General features: G+C 40.8%; 1 pseudogene across 1 annotated transcript; it reads left to right on the forward strand.

Moving 5' to 3' along the window:
* Positions 1-5,521: 5,521 nt before the first annotated feature.
* Positions 5,522-6,999, forward strand: LOC122546145 (Ig heavy chain C region pseudogene; annotated as a pseudogene). The gene is made up of 3 exons (XR_015753365.1): positions 5,522-5,556; positions 5,825-6,129; positions 6,585-6,999. The product of XR_015753365.1 is annotated as an Ig heavy chain C region pseudogene (transcript).
* The last annotated feature ends 15,795 nt before the right edge of the window (positions 7,000-22,794 follow it).

The following is a 22,794-nucleotide window of genomic DNA, read 5'->3' on the forward strand; positions in this document are numbered from 1 at the left end:
ATTGCATCCTTTGCACCCGATGTGGCCTCCTCTATATTGGGGAGACAGGCCGCCTACTTGCGGAGTGTTTCAGAGAACACCTCTGGGACACCCGGACCAACCAACCCAACCACCCTGTAGCTCAACATTTCAATTCCCCCTCCCACTCCACCAAGGATATGCAGGTCTTTGGACTCCTCCATCGTCAGACCACAGCGAAACGACGGTTGGAGGAAGAACGCCTCATCTTCTGGCTAGGAACCCTCCAACCACAAGGGATGAACTCCGATTTCACCAGTTTCCTCATTTCCCCTCCCCCCACCCTGTCTCAGTCAAATCCATCAAATTCAGCACTGCCTTCCTAACCGGCAATCTTCTTCCCGACCTCTCCGCCCCCACCCCAGTCTGACCTATCACCCTCACCTTGACCTCTTTCCACCTATCACATTTCCGACGCTCCTCCCCCAAGTCCCTCCTCCCTATCTTTTATCTTAGCTTGCTGGACCAACTTTCCTCATTCCTGAAGAAGGGCTTATGCCCGAAACGTCGATTCTCCTGTTCCCTAGATGCTGCCTGACCTGCTGCGCTTTTCCAGCAACACATTTCCATCTCCATCCAGTTCACGCCTATCAATAACAGCCACCTAACTATTCCAGTCTCATGTGCCAGCACATGATCCATTGCCTTGTGTGACTTGACTTTGCAAGGATGCATCTCAATACTTCATACTTATTATGAGGGGCTCAGTCGCTACATGACTTATAGGTACTGAGCTCCAGGCTAACACCACCCACTGTTTGATTTTGTTTTCTCCTGAGATCCACTTGGAACCTCCTAGCCTTACCTTCACCCTGTGCCCCTGAGGCATTGATCTCTCCATCAAGGGGAAAGGTTTCATTCAGTTTACCCTGTCTATGTATAAAATAATTCTAGACATCATGATAGTCTTCTCCCTAATTCTCCTCTGCTCCAAGGAAAACCCCTGTCTATCTAATCTAGTTTCATATCTAAAACCCTCCAACCCAGGCAGGATCCTGGCAAATCTCATCAATACTGCCTTCAGTGTAATCACATTCCTTCGATAACATGCACACAACGCTTCAGTATGGCCTAACCAGTGTTCTATTAAGTTCCAGTATTATCTCCCTACTCTTCATTGTCAATATCTAGGCTAATAAAAGCAAATATCCTCCCACTTTCTTAACCTCTGTATCCAGACGCTACAGTACTATAGTGGATCGGTGGGTACAAGCACCAAAGATCCTCAGGCCTTTCCAGGGTTCCAACATTCAAAACGTCATACCTCACAGATTCTTCTGCCGAATTACATCACCTCACATTTATCCAGAATAATTTCCATTTGCGACTTCTCTTCACATACAACCAACCCTTTTATATCCTCCTGCAATCTAAAGCCATTATACTCATGATTTACCAACATGACAGTTTTCATTTCATCTGTGAATTCACTGGTTAGTCCTCCTAAATTTGAGTCTCAATCATTGGTATGTAAGAGAAATAGCAAGGAAATCAACACCAATCCCTACAGAACACCAGGAGACATAGATTTCCAGTCACGCAGACACCCGATGACTATTATCCCCTGCTCCCACCACTCAGCCAGGTCGAGATCCAATCTGTCAAATTAACTCGGATCCCATTGGCTCTGATGATTGCTATCATCTGGACATCGAGTTATCTCTCTGAAAACTACTATCAAATTGTTACACATGACTTTTTCTCAATAAAACTGTGCTGAAAATTGTGGATTTATCTTCCAAATGAAGACTAATTTCACTTCTCAATAGTTTCCCTACCACTGAGACTAGCTTGACAGATCTATGTTTTCATTATTTATCCCCTCCTTCGTCCTGCATAACAGTGCAACGTTGGCTGATCTACACTCACTTGGCACAACTGTTGTGGCCAGACAGTAATTCTACATTATTGTCAGCGACACAACTATTTCATCTTTTGCATCGCTCAATCGCTTGGTATACTTTTCATCTGCCCTGGAAATATAACCACTTTTCATTCAGCAAGACAACACAGAACATCACGTCATGTGTCCTAATTTCTGAAAACTACATCACAAAACCCCTCCATGATTTCTGTCCCCACATTGTCCGTCTTTCTAGTGAACACTGACACAACACATTCGTTTTGACCACAACCTAATCCTCCGGCTCCACTCCAATAATAACACGTAATGGGCATTACTGTTTCCCAATTAATTCTTTTATTATGAATGAGCCTGTAACTTTAAAAAATATTTTCCTTTATTTTGACTGCTATTGTTTTCTCATTGTCCCTTTTGCTCTTCTAATTCATTTGTCTTTCAAACTCCCCCTTGCATGTTCTGTACTCCATACTAATTTCTATTGTTTTGAGGTTTCAGTATAGACCAGAAGCCTCCCTTGTTTCTCTTTATCTCACCCTCCATGCCCTTTGGTGTCCAGAGCCCGCTGCATTCTTGGTCCCACGCAGTGGCTTCCTGGGAAATGTCCTCCCTATGATTTTCCTATCTCTTTCTTAAATGTGTCGCACTGCTCTGACTCAGATTTACCAATAAGTGTCAGCTTCCAGTCCATTCTGGTCAAGTCATTACCTGATCTTACTATAATTGTCCTTCCCCTTTTCAGAACTTTGGGCCAATTTCTATTCCTTTATAGTACAATCTGAAATCCAACTGATTTACGATCACTGTCTGCAAAGTGCTCCACCACTGATGTTTTACCCACTGGGTCGACTTCATTCCCTAAGGTTCACCCCTCTCTTGCAAGGTCTGGATTAAAATTCTCAGTACGAAACATATACTTTGTTAAAATATTCTCCTGGGGGCATTTTCAGGATTGTGCTCCCTCTAAATTTTTGACAAAATGAATATCCAAGCCTATGCTGAGGAAGTTAAAAACCTCTTTTCTCATTCCCCTATTTAATTTACATTTATCTGAAATTTGCCCATGTATTTACACTTGGTCTTTTGGACCTATAGTAAGGTCTATCGTGCTCTCCTAGTAATTATTTTTGCTGTATTTTGGGTTTGAAGTACTGTCCATTTGCCTTTGTTCGAGGAGGTATCCATGATTTCATTTCTCTTTACAGCCTAAAATACTCTTGTCAGAATTGCGACAGACGCAACATTCTGTACCGCACACCTCCGCCCCCATCCTTTTCCATCTTTCCCTGTCTCGCCTGAAGGCACTAAATCCTGGAATATTGAATAGCCACTCCTGCTCCGCTCTCAATATGTCTCCGTGATAACAAACGTATCATTTCCTCATTTATGCCGGTAATTCATCTGCCTTGTTCATCAGATTCTGTCATTAAAACGAATACCATCCAACGTTGCTATCTCCCTTCTGATGTTACCGGCCTGTAGTTTGCATGCCTCCTTGACTCCCTTGCTGTGTCCTATAATTTTAGCCTTTCACATTGTCCTGCTGATCTTTGTGTGTGGATCCCAGCTTCTCCAGCACTCTGCACAAATATGATTTTTGTATCCATTAACCACAAGAAAACTTGATATATGAGAACTGATTGTATTTGTTCTGAAATTTGTCAGATAATTTATGCGGTGTGTTTCCTAAAGGTACAGATCCTCTCCAACCAACCCTTCTCCTAACTGTGAGCTCCAGTGAAGACATCATAAGCAGCAAGTTTGCAACCGTCGTCTGTTCAATCATCGACTTCCATCCGAAGTCAATCTCCGTGAGTTGGTTGAAAAATGGCCGACCCTTGGATTCTGGCTTCTTCACGTCTCCCGTGTGTAAGGCGAACGGGAACTTTTCGGTGACGAGTCGGCTGATGGTCCCTTATGGTGAATGGTTCAACAGCGCAGTCTATACCTGCCAGGTCACTCATGGAGAGACCACTCAAAGGAAAAGCATCACCGCACTCCAGGGTAAGAGACATATACTGAGAGAGCTACAAATCATTCTGAACTCTGATGTGAATCAAACAGACTAATTTATCAGGCTTAGTAAACAGCACTGTACAGCTTCTCATTTCCCAACATGCCACGTATCTCATTTCAGTTTGAGTGTTACATTAGCATTGCTCATAATTCTGATTTTGGCAAGTCAGAAAAGCATGTTTCCTCTCTGTTGAAGATAGACATTTAGACAGTGAGCTTTGTTAAGTAGTTTGTTGCCTGACCATGCTGGGAGAGGCATTCAGAGTGCTGAATCCTTGCCTGGTAGCCGCTTGAAGGATAAGTTTGGGGGTGAAGGGGGATATTGGATAGATATCTGATTGAAACATGGAAAATACTGAGAGACTGAGGTCGAGTGAACGTGGAATAGGTGTTTTGACTGGTAGGCGAGACTAGGACCCAAGGGCACAGTCTCAGGGTCAAAGGGGCACTGTTTAGAACTGAGATGGGGAGGAATTTCTTCAGCCAGAGGGTGATGAGTGTGTGGAACTTGTTGCTGCAGCCGGCTGTGGAGACCAGGCCATTGTGTGTATTCAAGCCAGAGATAGATCGGCTCTTGTTTCGTACAGGAAGAAGGCAGGAGAATGGCTTTAGCCCGAAACGTCGATTTTCCTGCTCGTCGGCTGCTGCCTGACCTTCTGTGCTTTTCCTGCATCATTCTGATCTAAACTCTGGATTGGCCGAACAGCCTTATTCTGATCCTCTCTCTTATGATGTTGTGGTCTCAAAATGACGTGGTTAAAATATGCAGTGACCCATACTTGAAAATAAATCAAAATGCGTTCAATGCTTCATTCCCTCCTCAGGAATGACCTGTTGACCTTGTACATCGTAGGACATCGATTTTTATCGGGTACTAAGCTCTTTAACTTATGGGATCAGACCACAGACCAAGTGGTTATCACATTTGATGAACTGGGATAAACGTGATCTCACTGAGCTTCATTAAGATGCTCTCTGTAATTAGTGGATGAGGCAGAAGAATAAATTCTGGTGGGAATGCTACAATAGGGATGAATGAACGAGGAACTCGAGATAGACTGATTTAGTCTGGTTTGGGGTGGCGATGTTTACACAGTGAGTAGTGGATGTCTGTAAAATTAGTGACATTTCCATCGCGTTTGTAGATTAATTTAAGACGCTTTTGTTTGTTTTTTTTTCTGCCCTGCTCTATGAAGAAATTAAAAAATGCAGCTTGGTAAAGTGAAAGTACAGACCAGTTATGAACTACTAAGTGGAGGGAAAGACTTAAGGGGGGAGATGGGTGTCCTTCACGATATCCACTGCTGTACTCAATGTCTTGTTTTCAGATCTGCTCCAAACACAGCCGACGAGGAACAATGACATAAATTAGAGAATGACATCACACCAATAACGCAAAGTATTTTTGATCATGTTAAATATAATGAACAGAATTTCCATGGATGTTCACCGCTCCTGTAACACTTTAGAACTCTGCAAAGAGAATAATTATTATTTATTATAATTTGTCCAAAATTTGGGATGTGATTTGGCAGTCAGTGTGACCAGCAGCACTTGCACCTAAAGGTTATGAACATGGAAATGAACTCATTATATTCAGATTACTCTTGTCACAAGTATCAATAGATGGTCTTAAGTGAGAGACAAACTCCGAAAGAAAGGTAATTCCATGGGTTACATGATGGTATCTTCGATGGCTTGTTACAAAGCCAGTGTTCTTTCGGAATAATTACACAGGGTATGTCATAGGTAATCACAAATGCTTTCACAGATCAAAATACATCAACAATAGTAAGCATCGTTTCAGCAATAGTTGGAGTTGCCATTTTGAAGGTGGTGTCTTCACCCTGTGAAGGAGTAATCTGAAGATTGGCTGTTTGTATCAGAAAGGGGCATTTTTCATTGACTTTGATTTTTGTTTCATTGAAGATACCGAGTGCCACCCAACACCGTTAAACTCCTCCCACCGCCAGTAGAACAAGTCTTACTGGAGGCGACGGTGACGTTAACCTGCGTTGTGTCCAATCTTCCTTCTGGAGTCAACGTGACCTGGAGACAAGAAAAGAAGCCTCTGAAATCAGAGATTGCTGAGCAGCCTGGACAGAATCCCGAAAGCGTGATCAGCAAATTAGACATTTCTCCTGAAGCCTGGCCGAGTGGCGTTACTTTTGACTGTGTGGCTTACCATCAGAATCTACCGACTCTGCTGAGAGACTCCATCCACAAGGAGAAAGGTGAGCGGTGAGATTAAAACACAAAGCATCCCATGTGTAATCCAGATCCAGTTACATCAATGGCAGGCTTTGATTGGGAATGAACAAACACCAGTGGGAGCATTATTGATGCATCTGAAGGAAGGATAGCTAAGTAGCTGATTAAGAAAAAGATGGACCAAAGGATATTGTATTCTGATTAAGTCAGATAAGGTGGGAAGAAGCCTGGGTTGTGACGTCACCATCAGCAATGACAATTGGACAGAATGCCCTTGTTGTGAACTGGAAACATGGAGACAACTTTCACATTAAACTTTCCTTTTTTTACTGAACAGTATGTGTACCATACTGCTCCTTTAAAACACGAAAGTGAATAAATCCTAAATTAAACATGGTGTATTTTAATATTTAGTGAAATTGTGATATTGGTTCAGGATTTTTTTGGTTGATTTATATTTGTCTCCAATATTCTGCAGTGATTAATCCGCTGGAGCCATCAGTGTCGGTCCCCCTGCCACCAACAGAAGAAATCTCCGCCCAGAGGTTTCTCTCCCTCACCTGTTTAGTGAGAGGTTTCTCCCCCCGAGAGATCTTCGTCAAGTGGACAAACAATGACAAGCCGGTGAATCCGAGTAACTACAAGAACACCGAGGTGATGGCGGAGAGTGACAACACCTCCTTCTTCATCTACAGCCTGTTATCCATTACAGCGGAGGAGTGGGCCAGCGGTGCTTCTTACTCCTGTGTGGTGGGACATGAAGCGATTCTATTGAAGATCATCAACAGAACAGTCGATAAATCCAGCGGTAAACCAAGTTTTGTAAACATTTCACTTGCACTGATGGACACTGTTAATTCATGTCAATAAAAATCTCAAAGTTGCATTTAATAATTGAACAGAAGTAATGAAGTGTTTTTTTTCCTCCAGCTGTGAGTTAAATACTGAATTAGTTGTTTCCCACTCTGACTTACATTCCATCTGTGTAGTTAAAGTGGATTATTAACAGGTCTAGGACGAGTGTCTTGTGCAGTTAATGCTCTCTGTTCAGATACACCCTGGGTCAGACATAGAGTAAAGCTCACTCATTGCAGGATTCCGCCAAGTACCCTATCCATCCTAAATCCCTCTGTGACAAAATCTGACAATGTCATTTTATGTCAAGGGTAGGGCACGAGTTTTGAACTTGGTGTTTTTGATTCCCCCGATTGGACATTCTAACAAAATTCATGTCAGTTTTAAACTGCCAAATTGCACCAATTGGAAATGCAAATTTAAGACACTTTAAAATTAAATTTGATTGGAACATACAAATCCTAAATAGTGCAGAACAGTTTGAATGTAATCTTTGTTTCTGGGGAACTGCCAGGGATCTTGCGCCAGCGCATGAGTTGACAGAATGCATCTTCACTTTCACACCAAAGAGAATCAACAGATAAGTTGTTGTGGAGCAGAGGGGTGGGGAACGACGAATGGTCTGTCCTCTTGCTCCCTTTGCAGAGTTTTCATGGTGGATGTCCTCTGTAATGTAACCCAGTTACTAACAGGAACAGTCAGCTTCTTGCTTACTGTCCAAAGATTTAACATTTCCATGCAAAACAATACCTTTGAAGCATGTTAGACACGCTTGGCTCTGTTAACAAATGATTAACATTGCTTCCCATAATCCAAAACTGGTGTTTGCATCGTTCCAGTTTGAATTCCATAGTTTTGTCTCAGTTTTCTGGAGCACATGGGATAAATTCTGGTATTCGAATACCTGATATCATTTTGTTTCACATACAGAACACAAGGAGACATTTTCGAATAAACATATTCAGAAATGTTATCTCTGGGGCAGTGGGGATTTGAACTCACGCTTTTTCTCTCAGAGACAGAAGTTCTATCACTGCAACAGAAGAGTTGCTCATAAAACGCTAATCTCTCCACGACGATGGGAAATGTTTCCTACAACACCAAGGTCAAATCTAATTATGGGCAATGCATTAAAATTAGAACAATAAATTAGAATAATAAAAATTGCAGTCTGGTATAAGAACAAATACGGAGAGATGATCGCAAATACACACGTAATGACACATATACGGGCTCTCACCTAAAGACACATATTTATGTGCACACACAAATGTCCATATAGATAAGATGTCACACACGCATACTCGCACAGAGCCACACATGCAAGTGGTACTTGAACACTCACCTAAGCTCATACAAAAACTCACATACACTGAAAGAAAATCATTTGCACAAATGAACAGGAGTACTCACACATAACCATGAGAAACATCGATACACGGTAACACACAAATTGGCATGAATACATATACATTCATACAGCACAATGCGTACAGACATACACACATGAACACACAGATACAAGTTCCAAAAAATGTCCTCCCACATGTCATCTCACACAGGCACGTAAGTGCACAGAGATAAACATTAATATCATTCTTTTCCCATTTACAGAATCACAAACATACGATGACAGAAGCAGCTTAATTCGTTATTTTTAAACCATATTGATCAGCATGTATACAATATCACACAAATTCAGAGTCTCACATGCAGACACACAAGTGCATAGATGAACAAATAGAGGGGCGTTTATTAGATAATGATAATGGTCACAATGATCAGCAAGCATCCACAAACAATAGCACAAACAAGCTTATCAGGAGATGTTTGGGAAAGATTGCCACACAAGCAATCATCATCATATAAATATAAACATCCATAAAAGCATAACATTGCATGCTAACATTTATTAAGCATAAACATGAAAATAACCTAGCTTAGGTTGGATCTGAAACAGACACATAAGCACACATTTTAGATAGCACTAATGAAAAGTGAACACTCACAAAGACATTACAAGATAAGCATAGGCAGCAACGAAGTGGCATATTAGCATGATGATGCTTACACAGTGTGAAAAGACAAAAACGTAGGTGCACAAACACATGAGCACACCAGCAGTAAAGGAACAAGAATATGTTTATTCATTCACAGACTCCAACATGGGCAAGAGTGAAGTAAGAGACTCTCATAACCACATACACAAACATTAAAGGAAAACCAAACACACCAAGCAGTAGATCAAATAAATTAAGGGACACACGTACAAAAACGTATTCCTAAATATACAGATCCTACAAACAAAAATATGAAGCAATGTCCTGACTGTGGTGTCACTTATATTCATGATTTGCCAAGCAATTGGTCGCCAATACAAAAGATGAGAATCACATTTGAACTTTTATTCAGTGATGACCACAATTTTCAACTAAAGTGCTGTCACAGCCTATATTTAAAATATAATGATATAATTAAAATCATCATTCGTAATAAGCATTCCTCAAATAATAATATCCTTAAATAATAGATGAAAAGAAAAATAATTTAAAACGTTCTGACATGGACAATGAAGAAAGAACATGTGCAGTTAGTATTTGTAATTTCTTGCTGAGAGTCAATAACGCACTAATAGATACAGATAAGAGTCACACTTGAGAAATACCTGACTGCTTTATGAAGATGTAATGGTATCCAATTACATGACTTGGATGCAGATAGATCGATCTGGATCAATAAACAATCTAAATACGTTCTCTCGGCTTTATATTCATAGATTCAATAGATCGGACTTGGATTGAAGACCATGAGGATGATAACAGCAACATTTGGACAACTGCTTCCACGTTCATCACCTTGTTCTTCCTGAGTATTTTCTACAGCGCTGCCGTCACTCTGGTGAAGGTGAGAATAATCACATCTTTCTCACGCCAAGCAGCCCAATATGTTTTGTGAAATCTCTAAGTGTGCCATTGAATGAACATTATATCTGAAAGTCCCTGATCATAAATATCTGCGTCATTGCTTTCTCTCTCTTTTCCAGGTTAAGTGAATGAGTTATGGACCCCTTTGATTTTCCTGATCTGCTTATCAAGGTCTCTGAATTCCCAATCTACAATCTGTCCTGTTAATGACTCTAACAGTGAGATTACTTCAGTTTATCAGCGTTTAACTGAGACAATTATTAATAATTTTCCTTTTTACTTTGAGATCTTTGAGATGGTTGTGGTTGGAAGAATTTGTAGCTTCCCAGTTGGTTGAAGCCCATTTGTTTTGTTTTTATTTGTTCCTTACTCAGAATGGTTGCCTACCCTTTCTGATGAGCCTTTGTATTCCCTTTCTTGTGACTGTTACTGATGTGCAGAAAATTCCCAGCTCACAGCGCACGTGTTCTCGTCTCAATGTGGCATCCAGCCATTATAGTCTCTTCTGTTAGCTTTTACATCAATGTTTTGGATAAAAATGCTTTCTGAAATGGTGAATAAATCTCGAAGGAATATGCACTAATTTGAGTTTGCTTAATTCTTTCTTCAAGGCCATTCAGTAATAATACATTTTCCCACATCCTACTCCTTTCCCAGCCAAATACTTTCACTTGTTCTGTTTGGTTGTGTTCCATCCAGTCATTTAGTCTAATACTGCGCTACCATGCAGCCCACTAATGTAAATACATCTTTCACATGATATGCCATTGGAACACTCCAGAGGCAGAATGATTAGAGAACATTTCCGCTTATGCACAAAGGGTCACGGCCTCGGGTCACCTCATGATAATGTTATAGGCTCCACCAGAAGCCGAAAAAAAGGCAGATAACGGAGTTTGAAAGTTTACTCTACACTGTCTAAACTAAAAGTACTCCCAATGTCAGGGCAGCCTGGGTCAGAAATGCAGAAATCGCCACCTAAAGCGCCCAACGAAACATCCATCAGCCAAAAATGTCAACGTTCAGTCAGGTATTCAGACAACAACACGTGCACAATCCAAGGGCGGATTATCAGAACTGGAGTTTTTCGCACACATAAATCTCATGGAGCACAATTCCTGGGATCTACTTGACACACCACACCTGTCAAATCCCAGGGAATGAGACTGAGATCTGTCTGATACAGGAATATTTCTGAACAGCAAACCTCAAAAATAACAAACCAGACGTCGCTGTGATCAGGCAAGGCACAGCTCATGAGTACTTGAAATATTCAGCCATTGAGATCCATATGACGCAAGATGGAATTGAGAACCAATCATAGCAACTGTTCACAAAGTCTGGAAACTATCAGCAGAGGAGAACATTCTCGATTTCTCAGAGTTGGTGAGATGTATCATCCCGGGAATAGTGTTGCGAATCAGTCACGCACCCAATCTCATAACTTTGCATTTCTTTTCAAAAACGTGGCACCTGAAGCGAGATGCAACATTCCAGGTGAGACAAGAGACTGTTTTATTTCAGTTTAACATAATTGCTTTGTGTTTGTTCTCTACAGCGGAGGGTGATGAAGTCGGGTTTATTTGCTCTTCTGTCCATGTGTCATGGTACATTCCCTGATTTGTGCACATACACACGGGGGACCCTCTGCTCCTGCACCCCTTTGGGTTTACCCCCTTACTATTGTATGTTCCCCTGAGTTCATCACAAAACAAAGAAGCACGTCACACCTCCCTGAGACTGAGATCTATCTGACATACCGATATTAATGAATAACAATCCTCAACAATTATAACTCACAGGTTGATTTCGATCAGGGAAGGCAGAAATTAGAAGTTCTGGAAATCCTGCTGCTTTCCATGTCCTTTCCCACAAGCCGTCTGTCAAGCTTTGAAGCTCTTAGCTGTTTTTCCAATATCCTAACATTTTATTTTAAATTGCTATTAATATTTTTCTGTAATTTTGCATTATAGACCAAAGCACAGGTTGAACCAACAAGGACTCCAAATACTGAACTCTGAGAACGTACACGATAAGGCAATCTACATTCTGAAACGGCAAACACCCGTTAACAAATGGTTAACAAGTACAAAACAGCGGGTGAGATTAACTTGAACTCATCAAAATAAAAGGAAAGTACTCTGGAGCTAGAGTGGTGTAGGCAAGACCTGGGCAGACAGAATGGAGTTCATTTTTTAAAATTCTTGTTTCTATCCAGAATTTTCCTTCCACACAATGTAACCTTATATTTCCCATCACCCAAGTCACCCATAGTATCTTTATTTTCAGCTACTAACCATCACCAGTAAGTTGAATAATTTATGTTCAAAGCCCCTTCCATCATCAAAGGTACGGCAGAAGTAGGAAGAGCTAGAAGGAGATTGGAGTCATTTTGTCTTGTGGTGAAACATTACTGCTGTTCTAACACAAGATACTTCTGAGGGATGGTCTAGTGAAGCTATGTGGATGGAACTCAGAAATAAGAAAAGCATGATTACTTTGATGCGATTGTAATAGTCCCCCCAGTAGTCAAAGTGAAATTGAATAGCAAATATGTCGAAAGATCTTATTTATACGTGAGAATAATAGGATTGTAATAATAGCAAATTTTAACCTTCCAAACATAAAGTGGGACAGCCATGGTCTTAAGAGCTTGGATGGTGAGGAATTTGGTAAGTGCTAAAGTCAATTTTCTTCATTAATATGCGGATGTAACTATCACAGAAGGAGCAAACCTGACCTACTCTTGTGATATAAGGCAGGGCAAGTGACTGAATGGTTAGTAGGGGAGCTTTTTGCGGCCGGGGTCATAATTCGATTAGTTGTAAAATATTTATGGAAAGGATTGGCATTATATATAAGTTAAAGTTCTTAATTGGACGAGGGCAAATTTTGATAGTATGAGACAGAAAACTTTCAAGGGTTGATTGGAGTAGACTGTTTGCAGCTCAAGGGACGGCCGGCAAGAGTGAGGCTTTCAGAAGTGAGATAAAGAGAGTTCGGAGGTGTGATGTTCCTGTTGGTGTGAAGATAAGGCTGGAAAGAGGAGGGAACACTGGAGGAATAAAGATATTGAGGCTCTGCTTCAGATTAAGAATGAATCGTATATTAGATATAGAGAAATGAGATCAAGTGAATCCCGAAGAGCACAAGAGGTGCAGGGACATTGTAAAGAGGGAAATGAGGAGGGCAAGAAAGGAAAATGAGATAACCTTGGGAGATAATGTTAAAGATAATCCAAAGAGATTCAACGAGTACATTAAGAGCAAAGGGGTAGATCATAGAGTCATAGAGATGTACAACTTGGAAACAGATCTTTCAGTCTCACTCGCCCATGCTGACCAGATATCCTAAATTAATCTAGTCCCATTTGGCAGTACTTGGCCCATATCCCTCTAAAACCTCCTATTCGTCTACACACTCAGATGCCTTTTAAATGTTGAAATTGCACCAGCCTCCACTGCTTCCTGTGGCAGTTCATTCCATACACACCATCCCCTGCATGAAAAAGTTACTTCTTAGGTACTTTCAACTTTTTCCCCTCTCACTCTGAACCTATACTCATGAATATAGGTTTAGATGAGGCTCCAACCACCCCAGGGAAAAAGCCTTGTCTATTCACTGTATCCATGCCTCTGATGATTTTATAAACCTTTATAAAGTCACCCCTCAGCCTCCAACGCTCCAGGGAAATCAGACCCAGCTCATTCAGCCTCTCACTATATAACTCTACTTGGCTTCAAATTGTATAAGCCTAGAGGGATGGTTTCATAAATCATGTTACATTTTATATAAACGCTGTTTTTTATAATCATTTAGTTTAAAATGGAGGATGGGTGCCTTTTCAATTTCATACCAGTAGCACAGAAAGACCTGGGGAAATAAACTGCAACAAAAAATAAATGGACAAAAGTGATTGCACTACGGATAATCTCACCATATCATTCGTGTAAAAAATAATTCCCTGTTTTGACCATGAAGTTAATAGAGTCTATTATTTAGTCCTGTGTGTGTAATTATTTTCATCTATCTCTCATTCTACATTTAGTTGTTATAGTTACCGTGTGGATTACTGCACCTCTCAAAAAATTCAAAACAAAATAAAGTAAAACTGCAAATTAATATTGTATCTAATTACGAGAAAAAAAATAGCAATTCAATGACACCAAATTGGAAAGGAATGTTGAAATGTATGAGGAGAAAGTGAGGTCTGCAGATGCTGGAGATCAGAGCTGAAAATGTGTTTCTGGAAAAGCGCAGCAGGTCAGGCAGCATCCAGGGAACAGGAGAATCGACGTTTCGGGCATAAGCCTTTCTTCAGGAATGAGGAAAGTTTGTCCAGCAGGCTAAGATAAAAGGTAGGGAGGAGGGACTTGGGGAGGGGCGTCGGAAATGTGATAGGTGGAAAGAGGTCAAGGTGAGGGTGATAGGTCAGACTGGGGTGGGGGCGGAGAGGTCGGGAAACTGGTGAAATCCGAGTTCATCCCTTGTGGTTGGAATTCCCCCTCCCACTCCACCAAGGATATGCAGGTCTTTGGACTCCTCCATCGCCAGACCCACAACAAAACGAAGGTTGGAGGAAGAGCGCCTCATCTTCCGCCTAGGAACCCTCCAACCAGAAGGGATGAACTCGGATTTCACCAGTTTCCTCATTTCTCCTCCCCCCACCTTGTCTCAGTCTAATCCATCGAATTCAGCACCGCCTTCCTAACCTGCAATCTTCTTCCCGACCTCTCCGCCCCCAGCCCAGTCTAACCTATCACCCTCACCTTGACCTCTTTCCACCTATCACATTTCCGACGCCCCTCCCCCAAGTCCCTCCTCCGTACCTTTTATCTTAGCCTGCTGGACAAACTTTCCTCATTCCTGAAGAAGGGCTTATGCCCGAAACGTCGAATCTCCTGTTCCCTGGATGCTGCCTGACCTGCGCGCTTTTCCAGCAACACATTTTCAGCAATGTTGAAATGTAGCCAATTCTGAGGACTACAAGAAGTTGCAAGAGATCATTAATTAATTTACAGCATGTTCAAATAATTAGCAAATGAAGATCCACACAGATAAACGTAAGGTGTTACATCTTGGTCAGAATAATGTGCAGGTCATTTATTCAAAGATGCACGTCTAAGTGAGGGAGACAAACAAAGGGATTTCAGACAATTACATCAGTCACTAACAATTTCACCACAGGTTCCAAAGGCCATAGAAATGTAAACAAGGCTCTAAGCTTTATATCTGAAGGGATAGATTTGAAAGTAGGGTCACTATAGAAATTTGGTTGACTATAATTAAGAGTATTGCCCGCAGTTCGAGTTGACATATTATAGAATGTATGAGAGAGAGTGAAGAGAAGATTTATGAGAATGATACACAAGTTTCTGGGTGTGTATATCAAGGAAGAATTGTTGCGCTGTTCACTTCTCTCTTGAAAAGAAGGTTGACAGTACTAAAATTATGAAAGGTTTTGAAAAGAAAAGGTACAGAGAAAACATTTCACTACGGGGTAGAACATAACTAGAGGCTGTCAATACAAGACGGTACCTCAAGAAATCCAAAAGGGAATTCAGAAGAAACCTCTTCACTGAAAGAATGATGAGAACGGGGAATATGTGACCAGTCGGAATAGTAGAAATCAATAATTTAGATGTATTTCTAGGAAACCAGGCGAGCACTTGGAAGGGATGGGAATAGAGAATTACAATGGGCGATTTAGATGAGAAAAGATGTGAAACACCTTGAGTGGAACATAAGCGCTGGCATGAACTGATTGTGCCAAATGGTCTGTTTTTCCTCTGTAATCCTATGTAGAAAATCACCATTGTATGAAACAAAAATTGTATTAAGAATATCGAGAAGAATTTTAAAGTTTCTCACAAAAAAAGTCTCAAGTATTCAGCACTGAATGTAAATGATTTTATCACATGGTCACACTTCACTATTGGCTTGATAGCACTGAAACAGCAGTCATCACAGTACTCTTACTAGGAGTAGGAGTAAACCAGTGTCCATGCACCAATTGGGGGATCTTAATGACTTATGAATGGTCTCAGTAGGACCTGCCAACCTGGTCCTGGGAATGTTGTGAACACTCTAGCCCTCACGGCTTCTTTCACTCACTTACTCTGATTTCCAGTTCCCGTAATGATCGCGACCATGGACAGGAGACTGTTCCAATATGCAGATGGGATACCGTGTTATGAGCCATACGGTACTTCATTAGGAGTGACATCCTACAGGCGTGTCTCTAGGATGCAGGAGAAGGTCTCCCAAACAATGGAAGACTCACATACTGCAAACAAACTGCCAGCATTGGCGGGAACAGACTCTACATTGACCACCTGAGTGGCCATCCTTTTCCGAATTTGGGATTAATAAAATACTACGGAGGTGGAAATATGAGAGCCACTGAATCTCCTTCCTTCCCTTATTATTATCCACCTTGCTGCCTGTCCCGAGAGGGCTGATAGAACCCAGTCCCATTCCAATATTTCAGAACATGAAGAGCTGGCAGACAGGTCAAAAGTGATAAAGCTTAACACAAACAGTCTTGTCCTGAGTGTTAAATTCTAAAGTGTAACTTGAGATGAGTTCAATAAAAATGGCAGAAGTACTGAAACAACCACTTCCATCCATCAGAAACAAATATCTATGAATAGGAACAGGTGGTCCGCTATTTGGAATGGAGCAGTGCATTTGAAAACTTAATGTGGAGCAGCAATGTTATATGATGGATGTGTGCACAGTTTGAAGCTGTTTGCTGATTCAGTTTTGCTAAAGCTTTGGCAGATACATTACAATTAGAATCAATTAAATCTGCCAAAGTGGACATTAAATACTTACATTTATGAGATGCTTTAACATAGAACATAGAAAGGTACAGCACAGAACAGGCCCTTTGGCCCATGATGGTGTACCGAGGTTTAATCCTAATGTAAAATATAAAACAACCTACACACCCCTCAATTCACTGCTAAATATGTGCATGTCCAGCAGTCGCTTATAAGTCCCTAATGACTCTGCTTCCATCACCACCACTGGCAATGCATTCCATGCATTCACAACTCTCTACGTAAAGAACCTACCTCTGACGTCTCCTCTATACCTTTCTACTAATATCTTAAAAATATTACACCTTGTACCAGTCAATCCTGCCCTGGGAAAAAGTGTCCAGCTATTGACTTTATCTATTCCTCTCATTATCTTGTATACCTCAATCAGGTCTCCTCTTTTTCTCCTTCTCTCCAGAGAGAAACGTCTGAGCTTATTCAACCTTTCTTCATAAGGCAAGCCCCCCAGTCCAGGCAACATCCTGGTAAACCTTCTTTGCATGTTCTCCAAAGCCTCTATATCTTTCTTATAGTAGGGCGACCAGAACTGGACACAATATTCCAAGTGTGGTCTCACCAGGGACTTGTAGATCTGTCGCAAAACCTCGCGGCTCTCAAACTCGATCCCCCTGCAAATGAAAGCCAAAACACCAAATGCTTTCTTAACAACCCTATCCATTTGAGTGGTATATTTGAGGGATCTATGTACTACACACCCAGATCCCTCTGTTCCTCTACTCTGCCAAGAATCCTGTCTTTAACCCTATATTTATTCGAGTCCGACCTTCCAAACTAGAAAAGGATGCACCAAATGCCAAACAGGGGAAGTTTATTGGCATGTATCAGAAGAGTTAGGACCAATACCAAAAACATGAAACCGGCTTTTAAGCAAGCTGTCAAAGAGAGAATGAGTACCAGAGGGCATCTGAGGAAGTTTATCAGTAAAGTACAGCTAATTAAGGGACTTGGCCATACTCATGGACAAAAAGATATAACGCAATCAGAGAACCAAAGAACAGAGTGCGTATGTAAGGGGTACAAGAGACAGCGTGGATCAAGGCTTTGAAGAATTTAGAGATAGACATAAGTTTAAACTCAATACTTTAGATGATAATGAGCTAGTTAAGATCTCAGTCCTTTCTCTATAAGCACAAGTTTAAGTTTACCAGTCTTGTCCAGGCCAGCAGTAAATGGGATTTTTATTTGCACTGTGCACATTCTCCTGATTTCACAAGATATATTAGTTTTGTAAATGCAATAGAATGCATTTTGCACAGTTTCAGCAAATCATTAAATATAAATTGACCAAAGTAAACAACTTTCCAATGCTGTCTTTCAACAGCCAGACTGATACAATATTCAATGAGGATCTTCATGAACAAAGTGGGCTTGTTCAGGGGGTTAAATCATTTCAAATTCGAAAACTAGATTCCATTTTAATCATATCAGCTGGATGTTGGATACTCCATTAACAAAAGGTTCCCAAATTCAAACGATTGTTTGCAAATACCGAAATATTTTGACATAAAGGGTAACAACATTTTATACTGAACAAGAAAAGAGTTCTGATGCTTTGTAAAGTGCACAATGATTGATCGAGATGTTCCCAATGGAAAAATGGCCTGGTCAGATGCTGATGGACGTTGACAACTGAACTTTGTTATGTTTTCAATTGGCAGGTTGCCTAAGTGGTCAAGGTATTGTCATGCCAAGTGAGGCAGAGAATGGCCATCACCAATTTAACCGAATCACAACAAGCATTGGCAGTTAACTACCAACCAACACCTGGTCCACTCTCCATACCTTTATCAATCAGCACTCATTACCCAGACAGATTAAATGCTTTCTCCCTTTCCATTGGAATTCTTGAGAGTGTCCTGCTAAGTACAATATTAAAGACTTAAATAAAAAAAAAACTTTACTTTCATCAATACTCAAATTTTCATGTTGTACCAGCTGGCAGAGGTGAAACTTAACTATAATGTATCAGGCCTGCAATGAACTGGTAAAGTTCTGCACTGGTCTCAGAGGAAAACCAGCAACAATGTACTTGTGGAGACATTACGTTGCCTTTGATCCTATACAACAACAATGTCAAAGCCATTGAGGAACAGAAATAAATAGAAACAAACCACATGCACATACACACAGCACACTATTATTTAAAGTAATAGAGAGAAATTCTGCACTAACAGAAAACCTCATTGTCATTCTGAATACTGAATGTGGCACCAAAAGCACCTTTGGGATAATGACAGTTCGAAAATCTAGCCCATATTGGTTTGTAGCAGTTGAAGAATTAGTCATTCTATTACGAAACCCGGTCAATTCCGACACCAGTATTTGATCATAGATTCAGATTGTTTTTAAAGGCAGATATCAATATGAAGTTGCTCAGTGGCAGGAGCACGGCTATCCTATGGACAGCACTAAAGAGATGTCACATCCATTGGCCCTTTAATAAAGAAATAGGGCAAACCTCAGAGATAGGGAAATGTAAATAAAGGAATCACTATCAAGATTTCATCCAATTTGATAGTAATTGATAACTCATCACCAAATTCAGCTGCCACTTGAAAGGACGAAAGAAGCCCCATAAGGAGAACTCCAAATTTCACTTGATTCTGTGTCACATTATCGCAAGAGAGCTTTGTTGTTGTCTTCTAGCAGATATCATTTTTTTCCACAAACCACAGAGATCAGAACCGAATAATGCAGAACCACATCATAATTCATCTTGAGAAACTGTGTCAATGGGTGTTTGGGTTTGCAGTGCCTCTGTATTCTGACCTTCGGCCTCAACCTCTCGCTGATCCCTAGTTTTCTTGATAAGTTGCAGTTCCAGTCAGTTTCTATTTCATCATTGACCCAGATTATAGAGGTTTCTGTTTCAGTGAGTTCGCCAGTATAGCGCATTGTTTAAAGCAGCAGTGGCTCCACTGAAAAGGCTTTTAAATCTCGAGGTTCATAGAACAGCACATAGTTATCCATGTTAAAAGATTAACAACATTATATTTGATCTGCTATATTTCCCATTACTGACTGCAATGAATCTACCTCATGGGATACAGAAACTCACCACTGTGAGTAAAAACCTCTTAAACTTTGGCCGAAGCCCAGGCTGTTGACTTAAGAGAATAAACTCCATACAATAATGCAATAAAGAAAAGCAGATTGAAGTCAAATGTTGCACAGGTTTGATAGAGAGCAAAACCCTCTCTACCCTAGCAGAGTAGAAAAGTTGTGCATTTATATAACATCTTAATAACATCTTTGTGGGTGGCACGGTGGCATAGTGGTTAGCACTGTTGCCTCACAGCGCCAGAGACCCGGGTTCATTTCCCGCCTCAGGCGACTGACTGTGTGGAGTTTGCACGTTCTCCCCGTGTCTGCGTGGGTTTCCTCCGGGTGCTCCAGTTTCCTCCCACAGTCCAAAGATGTGCAGGTCAGGTGAATTGGCCATGCTAAATTGCCCGTAGTGTTAGGTATAGGGGTAAATATAGGGGTATGGTGGGTTGCGCTTCAGCGGGTCGGGGTGGACTTGTTGGGCCGAAGGGCCTGTTTCCATACTGTAATGTAATCTAACCTAATCTTAATGCCACCTCAGAGTATCCTAAACATCTCTTTCCAGATCTCCGAAACAAGTGCAGAATCCCTGGGGCCACTGTCAACTACATACTATCAAACCCAGGAAATCATAGACGGAAATATCAGCATGTGCCCATGTTACAGTTTAAAATGTGTTTAATACCTCAGCTCGAATAACTAACAAAATTTTTTCGAGGTATGAACAGTAAATGAGAATATGTCACTTGGCCCTTCGAGCCTGTTCCACCATTCAATAAGATCCTGACTGACCCGATAGTGGCATTTTTATAAAACATTCAGCTGACAATATCCCACTTTAGCTTCTCTCATTCTATCATTTTAATATATTCCACTACACATCTATTCTAATCTGAAGAATAATTTTCCTGCTGTTAGTCACTGTTCTACACTGTACTCCTTTCCTCATTCTCGAATTTAAAGAGCCTGCAATGCTTTTCCTCAGCCTATTCTTTAGACAAGATAAAATAGATTGCAACAGACTCCACTGTTTGTTTGTACTTGACACAATGAGAACTATTGAAATATTTCAATACACTCCTTTGGTGAAAAATATAATTTGCTTTAATCCTTTAAAACCGGTTCAGTTCGTTTTATATTTGCATTGAATGGTATTTCAGTCCGATCTAAATGTTAGTACAAAGTGAAATGATACAGCACTGAGCTTTGTCTTATTCTCCTTTGGTGGAAGTTGGAAAGGAGTGCTTTCTTACAACAGAGGGTCAAGAGAGTGAAAAATGAACGGCCAAGTTGAGTAATAATACATGCAGGTTCTGACAAAGCCAATTTTCAATCAGAGATGTTCTATACAACAACTGAAGTACTTTTGATCATGTAGTCACATGTCAGAAATGTGATATCTCATTTGTGTACCGTGAGAAAAGCAGGAAGGAGATGATGACCAGATCGTCTGCTCATTGGGATTGAGCGATAAATATTGGCCGGGACACCAGATATAATCTCACTTTAATTCAAAATAATAACGGTCCCTTTAGAGTGCAGAGTGGCTTTGGTTTAATGCCTCATACACGTCTAATGTGCAGGATTATCTCAGGATTGCACTGCCGTGGCAGTATCAATTAGTGTATTCTAACCCCGAGGGTAGATCTTGAACCCTCCGACTCAACGATCAGCATTATACTCAGTGGCACCTGAGCAACACACAATGCTCTGGCAAGTGGCTTATTATTTACATCCCCAGGGATTAATGAAGCAATTTACGGCAATTGCATCAATTCTGTATGAGATGCAAAACAGACCTCTGATGATAGAATGATAGTCTCCCTACGCTTGGTTAGTAGGCTAAAGTTCCTAAATTAGATTTAGTAGACTTGGATTCCTGTCCCACCTACTCCAGAGGTGTGTCATACATCGCTGAACATTTTAATTTTAATAAAAGGAAAACCTCTCAACCAATTGGAAAATGCAATATGTGTAATTAGGAACCAGCACTTTGGGTCACCTTTGCTGATTCCCAGTGTGTTCTACGGGAGTCAGTAATTTCTGTCAGTGTCCACCGTTAAAGCTACAAAAAGTTCTCTAATGTCTCTCCTCAGTAGGTCATTCTTCCCTTTTGAATATGGCCAGTGAGCACTCAGTCCTATCTCTTTTTTAGCAACAAATGGCTACCTTGCTTCCAGCTTGCTATCAGCAAGAGGTTAACTTGCACTGTCAAAGTGTGGCAATACAGAGAACAACCCTCCCCATACATGACCCAGGCGAAGATCACAAGATGCAGAACAAGCCAGTGTTTATGTCCAGAATTAGATAAACAGGAAGGATGTTCTCCACAGCTGGGGAGTCCCGAACCAGGGCTCACGGTCTATGGAGACTGGGTCGGGTATTTTGGACTGAGATGAGGAAACTTTTCTTCACCCTGACAGTGGTGACTCTTTGGAATTCAATGTCATAGAAATTGATTGAGTCCAAAACATAATAGATTTTTTTTCGGACTAAAGGGATCAAAGAATGATGGAACAGAGTACTGAGTTGGATAATCAGCCATCATCATTTTGAACAGCAGCGCATGCTTACGGGGCTGAATGGCTTACTGCTCCACCTATTTATGTGACCATTCTGTGGCTTGAAGAGATGTATTTTGTTCAAAAGGAAATCAAGATGATTGTGAATTAGACATTCCTCAAATTAAATTGAACAACGAGGACGTTCTGGAAAACTGGGATAAACTGCTGAGTTACTTCCAGATGAAAATCTAAATGACCTGAAAGAGTTAGTATAATCACATGGGGAGATATGTGGGAATAACCTGGGAATTATTAATCTCACTACACATAATATTGATTGAGGAAATGCTGTTCCAATCAAGCAACATCCTACACACTTAAACTTTGAAGGGTTGCACAGGTTCAGAAAGAGACTGAACACATGCTGAAGCATAACATGGTCGTACACTGGATCAAACTTACTTTTTGACTGTCACTTTCTTTTCTCGTGAATTTAAATTGTCAACTTCCTCACA

The sequence above is a fragment of the Chiloscyllium plagiosum genome, unplaced genomic scaffold (assembly GCF_037043375.1).
Source record: "Chiloscyllium plagiosum isolate Xiang-an unplaced genomic scaffold, Cpla_swu_hap1 HiC_scaffold_36, whole genome shotgun sequence".
NCBI lineage: Eukaryota > Metazoa > Chordata > Chondrichthyes > Orectolobiformes > Hemiscylliidae > Chiloscyllium > Chiloscyllium plagiosum.